The 10,039-nt window shown below is 37.3% G+C and overlaps 1 long non-coding RNA gene across 2 annotated transcripts in view; it reads right to left on the bottom strand.

The window, feature by feature from the left end:
* Positions 1-4,440: 4,440 nt before the first annotated feature.
* The window catches only part of LOC116786034, a 41,230-nt gene continuing 35,631 nt past the window's right edge, over positions 4,441-10,039 (bottom strand). For both annotated transcript variants that reach the window (XR_004356803.1, XR_004356802.1), the window contains one exon: positions 4,441-4,714. This is a non-coding gene — a long non-coding RNA (uncharacterized LOC116786034). The remainder of the gene's footprint in view (positions 4,715-10,039) is intronic.

The raw sequence follows: 10,039 nt of genomic DNA, 5'->3' as shown, positions 1-10,039 counted from the left end.
GTCTGCGATGTCATTATGGTTCAAATAAGACAGAGTTATAATTGTCACAATGTTATATCAGAGATATCATATTGGTTGCCCATAAATGTAGAACCCAATCTATCCATTGCAGATTGCATTCTCCACTTACTGGAAGTAAATAATTTCTTCCTCTTCTGCACACCAGTTCTCTAACATCTGCTGAGATTCAGCCCATTCTTGTAATTCTTCATTTCCTTCACTAAATGGTTTTCAAATATAATGCAGTACAGCATGCATATATGTGGAAAAAGTTGTCAAATGGTTGTATTCACCAAGGAGAAAAGTCCACCATAAAATTGCTCTGCAGGTTACTTTATTTGTAATATTTCTCCCTCTAAACATAGTAGCCTAAGACACTGAGGCAGCTGGAAGTAATGAAACATATTTTTCATACTCTCGCTTTTCATTTCAATGTATCAAGCAGCTCTTTAAACTGCTATTTTAAACTATTATGTCTTATTTTAGAAAGCCTTTATAATAATAGGAAATAATAAGAAACCAAAGTGCTTGCTATTTGTAAATGAAAATAAATGCTTAGCCCTTCTTGCATTTAAAACATACATTTTAAAAAGCCATTAATTTTGGTTCGTACTACTGGTTTCTTTTATTTTACTAGAAATGTATTCCCATAATTCAAAGTGGGGAAATTATTGAAACTACTAGTAGAGGTGGTGTTATGCAAAGAGGTTATATGTCTAAAAGAACTGGGATATAATTTTTCAACTCTACATTTTATTCTTACTTGCTAGTGGATAAGCAGAAAAAATGAAGGCCTTGATATGATCATTTCACTCTCCCCTTAGTCCCTACTATCCATATACTTCTGGGCATTTGTAATGTCTTCGAGTGCAAGAAGTACCAAAGCTCATAGCCAAAACTAAAAAATAAATTAAGAAGGGCAATAAAATGTTGATGTGAAAATAGTGCTTAGTAGAAAGGTCATCAGAAGACAAATTATCCATTGCTAATTGAATAAATGTATGGAGATATTAAAGAATAGGTTTAAATGTGTCATAGGCATAGCTCACCAAATAAGCACAGATGCTATCACAAGTAGTGGAAAAAGGCTTGACTCAGATCTGCCACACTGAGGAATAAGTCAGCAGAAACATTATAAAGCTTCCAGCAGTAAATGTTCTAGACTAAAACCCATGTGAAAGCCAAAAATCTGCATTTGGTCTTGCTCATGTATTCTTCTTCTACAGAATCAGAATCCTGGTGCCAAGCAACAAGCTATAGGGATTATGAAAATAAAAAAAGGTTTGGGTTTACAATTAAAGTAATTTTAAGGTATCTGTTGAAAAACCATAGTTTGCAACAACAGCATATACAATTTATATGATACCTGCAGGGAAAAAAATAATGCTAGATTTTTGCATTTTCCAAGTTTCTTTTCTTTAGAAAGTTTGTAAGATCATTGCTGAAGCAGAATCTTCAAGGTTGTTCCAAGAACCAGTATAAGAAAGATTTTGCTACAGGAAAGAGTTATGAAGTAGCGTAGAAAAGGTACAGTGGTAGAAATAAAGTTGTCACTGTAAGATTTATGGTTCTAATTTAGGAGAAATTAAGGCTTGTAAAATCCAAATTAAAATAAGCATCTATGTCTAGTGCAGCATTAGACATCTAGGTTCTCCAGGAGTAGAGAGGTAAGGCAGAATCCCTCCTCATCAGCTCTTCCTTCAGGGTATCTTTAGCACATTGGCTCCTGCGAATCCCTTCATTTTTCTGCACTATGAGGAGGTCAAATGCCAAAAAGCGGTTTGTGTATTGCTCGTGGACATTTCTATGCCCATGGTTTGATGTGACAGCAGCCAATATTGCCATGCCTGAGTTCCACTGGTGACTCTAACACCTGCTTCTCACTTTTGTAGGTTTATTTGTTTGTTCACACAGCTGAATGAAAATAATCCTAAAAAAAAGATATGAGCATATACTTGCATCTTCAAAAATTCTTAAAGTGACTGTGCAGATAGGTTATCTTAGCTATAATATGTGGTTTCTTCCTTGAAAGGAAGTGTCTAGGTAGCTAGATAGGTTTCAAAGGAGGGAAAAAGAAACCTAAAAAACATGGTAGTTTGTAGTTCAATTCTGTACTCTTATGATGACAGTCTTTTGCTAAAGCAGAATAAGGATGGGATTTTTTTTTTTCTCCAGGTGTACCTTACTGAGTGGAAAGCTCAGGTAAAGAGACTTACTTCTATGGGGTGGCAAAGACACACTCTAGCTTTACTTATGGTCTGACAGTACTTTAACTAGACATTAAACGCATGGTTGTAATAAGAAACTGCTTTGCCTTTTATAATTCTAGCTATTGTATTTTTAAGGTACACGATAGTTTAGTTCTGCTAGTCTCCATAAAGACAAGGAAAATACAAAAAAAAAAATATTAAAAACCACAGCTGTAAGAAAATACACGACAAAGGCAAAAATCATAAATTCTAAAAATGAAAATACACCTGGAGAAATTACCAGCAGCCAGTTCTGCAAAAAATAAGAGTGTACAGTCATTTCTCAGAACACTATTTTGAAAGCACATTTCGTTAATGGACATTTTAAAGGATTTGCAAGTTGTTCAAGATTATGGGTAATAATCACAGTAGGAATTACTTGTGCATTTGGAAGTAATTTGTCTGTGTCCTAAAATAGTCTCAGACTAAGAACATTTTTTTTTATTTAACCAATTTTACACATTCATAGCAAGAAATGTGAAGTAAAAGTTCAAAAAATGGAATAGCTCAATCCCCTTTGTCCCCAAAATTGCCTTCTATATTTTCTGATAATGAAATGTATTATAGGCAAAGCATGAGGTAATATTAAATTCAGCAATTCTACAATTCTAATCCTTGAAAGTTAAAAGACAATATAGATTTACAAGAGTGAGTACCATATAAATCGCATACAAGTTCACTTTCAGGTGTTGAACTGATATAGTTTAAATATCTCAGTATTGATTTAGATGAGCTGATTTGAAACCCTGTTTATGCATACATGAATGTATTTAAACATGACTTATACTTATTTAACATGCTGGTATTTACTTTTACAAACCTTAAGAAAACATTTAGAAATCTCAACTTTTTTGTTTGTTTGTTTTTGTTTTGTTAAACCAGTGCAAATCACAGAATATGCTGAGTTGGAAGGAACCTACAACAATCACTGAGTCTAACCCTTAGCCATGCACAGGATCATACCTAAGAGTCACACCATGTGCCTGAGACCATTGTCCAAATGCTTCTTGAACTCTGTCAGGCTTGGTGCTGTGACCACTTCCATGGGGAGCCTGTTCCAGTGCCCAACCACTCGCTGGGTGAAGAACTTTTTTCTTATATCCAATTTGAACCTCCCCTGACACAACTTCAGGCCATTACCTCAGGTTCTGTCTCATGGTCACCACAAAAAAGAGATCAGTGCCTGCCCCTCCTCTTACCCTCATGAGGAAGTTGCAGACTGCAATGAGGTCTCCCCTCAGCCTCCTCTTCTCCAGGCTGAACAAACATGTGACCTCAGCTGCTCCTCGTACAGCTTCCCCTCAAGGCCCTTCACCATCTTCATTGCCTTCCTTTGAACACTCTCTAATAGCTTAATATCTTTTTTATATTGTAGTGCCCAAAACTGCACACAATATTCAAGGTGAGGCAACCCCAGTGCAGAGCAGAGCGGGACAATCCGCTCCCTCGACCAGCTGGTGATGCTTTGCCTGATGCCCTCCGAGACACGGTTGGCCCTCCTGGCTGCTAGGGCACTGCTGATTCATATTCAACTTGCCATTGATCAGGACCCCCAGGTGCTGCTTTCCAGCTTTCCATGGTACTGCTTTCCAGCCTCTCATTCCACAGTCTGTATGGACATCCAGGGTTGCCCATCCCAGGTGTAGAATCTGGTACTTCCCTTGTTGAACTTAATATGGTTGGTGATTGCCCAGTCCTCTAATTTGTCGAAGTCTCTCTGCAGGGCCTCCCTGCCTTTGAGGGAGTCAAGAGCTTCTCCGAGTTTTGTGTCCTATGCAAACTTGCTTAGTATCCCTTCCAGTCCTGCATCCAAGTCATTTATGAAGATGTTGAAGAGCACAGGGCCTGTGGAAGCCCTCTAGTGCCAAGCTGCCAGTTTGATGTTCCCCCATTCACTATTACCCTCTGTGCTCGACCTGTGAGCCAATTGCTCACCCATCACATGATGTGTTTATCCAGCTGTGCTGGACAGTTTGTGCAGAAGGATCCTGTGAGAGACAGTATCAAAAGCTTTACTGATCAGCTAGGTGGGTTACCTTACCATAAACAGAAATCAGGTTTGATAAGCAGGACTACCCTGCTGGTTGTGTCTTTCAGGTGTTTTTCAATACCTCCCAGAATAATCTTCTCTATAATTTACCAGGCACTGAAGGGAGACTGACAGGTCTGTAGGTTCCGAAGTCCTCCTTCTTGCCCTTATTGAAAATTGGTACAGCATTTGCCAGCTTCCAGTCAACTGAGAACTCTCCAGATTCCCAAGACAACTCAAAAATTGAGAGAGGCTTTGTGATAACATCAGCCAGCTCTCTGGAGATTCTGGGATGAATCCCATCAGGCCCCATGGATTTGTAGGAATCCAGCTGGAGTAGCAGGTCCTGCACAAATTCAGGTCAACTGGGAGTTGATTATTCTTGCAGTCATGGTCCTCCAACTCAGGGCACTGAGACCCCCTTGGTTTGTCATCCCTGTTGAAGACAAAGGCAAAGAAAGCCTTAAACACCTCTGCCTTGTCTCTGTCCCCGTTTGTGAGGTTACCATCCTCATCCTGTACCAGGACAATGATATTTCTATCCTGCCTATTGCCATTAACATATTTGAAAAAACTCATTTTATTGTCCCCTACATTTCTGGCCAGCTTCAACTCCAGTTGATTTTCTGTCACATGAATTTTCTCACTACAGCTGCAAGCAGCATCTCTGTATTCTTCCCATGTCACTTGACCTTGCTTCCACTGGGTATACACCTTTCTTTTTTCCTTGCCTCTGAGACAAGATCCCCGTTCAGCAAAGCTGGCCTTCTGCCTCACTGCTTGACTTCCAGCATTTGGGAATTGCCTGCTCATGTGGAGCACCTCGTAATTGCCCTTAGGAGGTGATGTTTCAAAACTGTCCAGCACTGATGGACCCCAGCACCTGCAAAGATATGAGAATACCTACCTGAAATAAGCATCATAAAAAGAGTAATTTCTTGGGGTTTTCTGCTATTACTTTTCTGTAGGTAGTTTTCCTTAAAGCAGTAAATTTGGGATTACTTGGTTACTTGGGTAGTGAATGCAGGCATGTACATAAAAGGCAAGACAAAAATATCCCATGATTGCTTATAAAATTTCAGAGATGTTAAGGTTTTGGAAAACATCGTAAAAGTATAAAATTAATTCCTCCTACATTTTCCTTAAATTTAGACCAATATTTTATCCTTCTTATGAAATTACTTTTTTCAGATTCTTCACGTAAATTTTAATTGGGCACTTATTCACAGTTTGCCATTACGGGTAAATGACAACTAAGCAGCTTCACTGCTTCAGAAACTTTCAGCCAGTGACAGTATTACATGTAAAAACTCTGCACAGAGAACATACTTATGTGTTACACAACTGGCATTATTACTACTGATATACTAGCAGCATCCAATTTAACTCCCAAGATAGATCACATTACCATTTACTCCTCCATCTCAGATATATAGGCTAAGCCTAAAACTGACAAATCCAATTGTCTGTAATTTAATAAGGACTTCAGGACCTAAACCCATTAAGATTGTTAAAAATGGAAATGTCTCATAACCTTGCTGTGACATTGTAATGACTGAAGCAGCTACACATCATTGTAATCAAACATTTTATGTCCCTTTTTCTTCTGTCATTGAATTGCCAGCTATCTATTTTCAGTGGATGGGACCTACTGTAGCTATGTCAAGAGATTTTGAATAATGTCCAAATGGTATAATTTAAATGTCAAGTAGGAGGGAATTCACAACTAATGCTACTATTCCTCCTGACTTTTGCCAGCAAATGTCTCATGATAAATATATGACATTCTTCAAAAATCATTGAGGTAAAGAATAGGATCATCTAGTTTCCAAGTTTCTGTATGTTAGGTAGGAAACTTCTTTTAAAAACTTTCTAATGTATGTATTGAAAAAGTGCATTAATGCTTTTTCTTGTTAAATTAAGTTAAATTCTACTTTCTTTAATCTATAGGCTTGGAGAGTATGTTATTGGTTCAAAGAATGAAATAGCAGTTTAAAAGGAAAGTAAACTAACATAAAAATAATATCAATTAAAAAAATAGGAAGAGTGAGTAAACACCTGCTTCACCTCTGCAAGAAATAAGACTTCTTACTTCTGGCAGGCTCTCCAATTATGTAAGTGTATTTTTTTTATGAAAGACATTACTTTTTGAAAGGTGCAAACGGTGGCAGGATAATCACCTTAACAATATTCCATTTTAAGATTGGGGGTACAAAAGAAAATCCAATGTTCATTTTTTTCTAAATCATTCCTAACTATATCTAGGGAGATCTATTTTTAGAAAACAGACTTGACAGCCATTTCCCTTATTCTTATCTAGTTTGATTTATAGTTATTAGTCATCACTTCTGAAAGAAGAACATTGACATATAACTGGGAATGCACTGTTTTCATATTGCTTTTATCAAATGAACTAAATAATTATTATTGTGATTCTGTGCAGAACAATAGCAAGAAATATACCTGAAAGTTTTAAATTTCAATCATGGGAACTGAAGTGAGAATGGCAGGATTTGGCTAGAGATTTAAGACAGCAGAAATGACACAAGAGAATCAAGACCAATTTCCCCCAAATCTCTCCTGTTTATTCCTCCTAATTAGACACTAGTAAATATTGAAGTAAATTCCTTACCACTGGTGCCTTTTCATCCATTTCAGGCAAGAAGACTCAACAAGGAACAAGAAATACAGCAGCAGATGACATACAGATAATGTGATGGAAAAATATAGGCAGAGTGTGCTGTTAAATACAAATTAACAAGGCAACTGTCTGTCTGCAAGACTGAGTAGCCAACAGGGTTACCCCAGTACTGCTGCTGTACAACAACTTCTTAGTCATGCTTCTGTTTTGGGTTAGCATCAAAGATGTACTCTTACTCTATAGCCTTGGAACAATAGGGCAACCCCAGAGAGCGGCCAAATCATTAAGTTCTGAAAGAAGGCCAAAATGAGACATATTTATATGCATGTATTCACCTACAAGACCTTTTTAAACAAAACTAATTGCTTATCGTGAAGTAGCACTAGGGCTACCACGGAATGAGAAGCCAAGGACACGTATGTCACATATGTGACATAACTGACAACTGGAGGCAGGCACTGCAGTCTGGCCAGGCAATCACTTTGAGGGCTCTCAGGCATTTTTCTGAAGTTAAAAGATCAGGGTTTCCCAGTGTATGGGAAGAAAAAGCATCTAAAACTTATGAGGTAGTGACAAAGACAGAGAAAGAGTTCTCCATCACCACAAACTTGCCTGACAGTATGTTTAGTGAGGAAACTGAGCATATAGGTGTTGGATAAATTTTGTCCAGGAAAGAGATGTCCCAAGAAATACTGTCCTTTACTTTCTCCCATCCTCCTTGTTTGCAGCCATACTAAGACTTTCACCCTTCTCCCTATGTCATTCTCACAAAATTATATTATTTTGGGTCACTGCAAATCAGAGCACTCAGCTGATCCAAATAAATGTCTTCGGATTTGTTGTTGTGGTTTTTAAGCAGGGATCATTTGAATTACACTTTATAGCATATTCCCTGAACAGCTGTATTAGTACAACATACACATCAATATAATGTACAACAGTAGTTGAGAGAAGCAGTGATGGAACAGGTTGCTCAGAGAAGTGGTAGATGTTCCATCCCTGAAAACATTCCAGATCAGGTTGGATCTGGCTTTGAACAACCCAGTCTAGTTGATGGTGTCCCTAATCACTGCAGGGAGGTTGGACTAAATGACCTTTAAAGGTCCATTCCAACCCAAACCATCCTGTGATTCTATGATTCTGTGACAAATGCTTTCTATGTTGTATGGCAGCTAGGGATGAAAAGGGAACTTTTTAATAACTTCCAACATGGAACATATGTAGATGACTCTCAAGTACCCATGAATACCTGTGTATCAAACCTTTGAACTAACTGACCCAAATGAAGCAAACTGCAACAGAGCAACATTAGTGCTGAAATGCATCATGTTTAAATTTTTGTACCAAATGGAATACAGTTTGAGATTCCTTTCTCTTAATACATGATAGTTTACATAACATCCCATATTTTGGAGTAGGTTTTAAAAGTTCAACTCTTTATTAGGAGAAATTATTCAGAAAAAATATGACATGCTCCAAATAATTTCAGTCTGCCTCCAATTAGTTTTTTTCTGGAACGAATTGTTATCATATGAAATAATTGCAGTATGTCGGCATAACTATGTGTTTAATTGAGAATTTTATAAACATAAATCATATTATCCACTATCAAATTGGACAATTTTTCTTTCTGTGGAAGACAGTGTTTACATTATTCTAACAAATAGTATTTGAATACCTTTGACTTTACAGAACTGTACAATCAATTTGAGCTTATGAAATGAAAAATATATATTTAAAATAGATGCCATTCATTTAAAATAGATGGTGTGTTCATAGGGCAATGCAATATTTCCCAACCATCCATGTAACCTGCCTAGGCAAATATTATTTTAAATAAAAAAATATTTTTAAAAAATTCACACTGAGAACTACAGTGTTGATGCAAAATATTACAAGAAAGAATCCTTACATATAGTGGTAGTTATATGCAAGACAGTAGAACAGAAGTCTGGTACAAGGGTACAAGTAGTTATCACTACATTTTTCCTGTCAAAATCCTGATCTGTTTAGCACTTGCACCTTAATAATTTCTGCAAGCACGAGCAATAAAAGTGTGTATGAGCAATGCAATGGGTGTTTATAACTCATGCCATGGACACCAGTCTGCCCACAGCTTCTCTCCAATGCCTCAGTAGAGAAAGGAAATTATGTGGGGGACCACAAGATAACATCCTGCTTCTAGTTACATTTCATGCTTCACACTCAAAGGAGCCCTTCCCTATGTATGTGGTCTTTGTCCCTGACAGGTGCAAAAGAAATGAAAGTTCAGTGTTTTATTTGGCCAGGCTTTTTGTTTCAGGAATTATTGTCTCTGAAAAAAATAACATTGATAAAACCTAATGATCTTTAGAAAAGAAAAAAGACTTTGCCATGGCCCAAATAATTATGCTTTCTATCATCACTATTACTTCCAGTAGGAAGCCAGGTACCCAGACAGATTTTCTTATATTTGCTGTGGTTAAATATCATTCAAAAAAAGAAAAAAGTTAAAAGAGTGATGGATGGAGCCACATCTATTATATGTAAATAGTCCAGCAGTTTCTAATATCTGCAAAAGGGATGAAATGTTCTCACTATGAATGTCTGGTCCTATTTATTCTGAAATAAGCCAGAGTACTTGTACTTGGGTTCTCCATACATGTATTTAAGACTGAAAGCACAGAAAGCAGCAATAGATGGGACAGCAATTTCGTGCTTTTTGACTGATGACTTCAGTGCCCCGCTGTCTGCCTGCTTTATGACTTTTTTAAGCACAGGAGGTTTTTCATAAGATTTTCAAGTCACTCTTCAATTCCAAAGTGTACTCCTAGGGGAAATACTTGCATGCTCCTCTATGAGTGAGCCTCAGTTTGCAAACTCCACACAAGACTATGAGGAAGGGCTGTTAACAGTGGATCATTCTTTGTATCTATAATATTCATAATTGCATAGATGATTGAGCAGAACATCTGTAGTTTTACTACAGCACAGAATTCATTTAGATGGCAATATTTTCAGTTATTCATTGCAGTCACAGTGTTGGATTCATTATTTATACTCTGTGTATTGTTGCAGTTTCAAACCACTTATGAGAGGAATGAAACACTTCTCCTATGAGGAAAGGCTGGGAGAGTTGTT

Source organism: Chiroxiphia lanceolata, chromosome 4 (genome assembly GCF_009829145.1).
Source record: "Chiroxiphia lanceolata isolate bChiLan1 chromosome 4, bChiLan1.pri, whole genome shotgun sequence".
NCBI lineage: Eukaryota > Metazoa > Chordata > Aves > Passeriformes > Pipridae > Chiroxiphia > Chiroxiphia lanceolata.
This window is presented reverse-complemented; position numbering and strand designations above follow the sequence as displayed.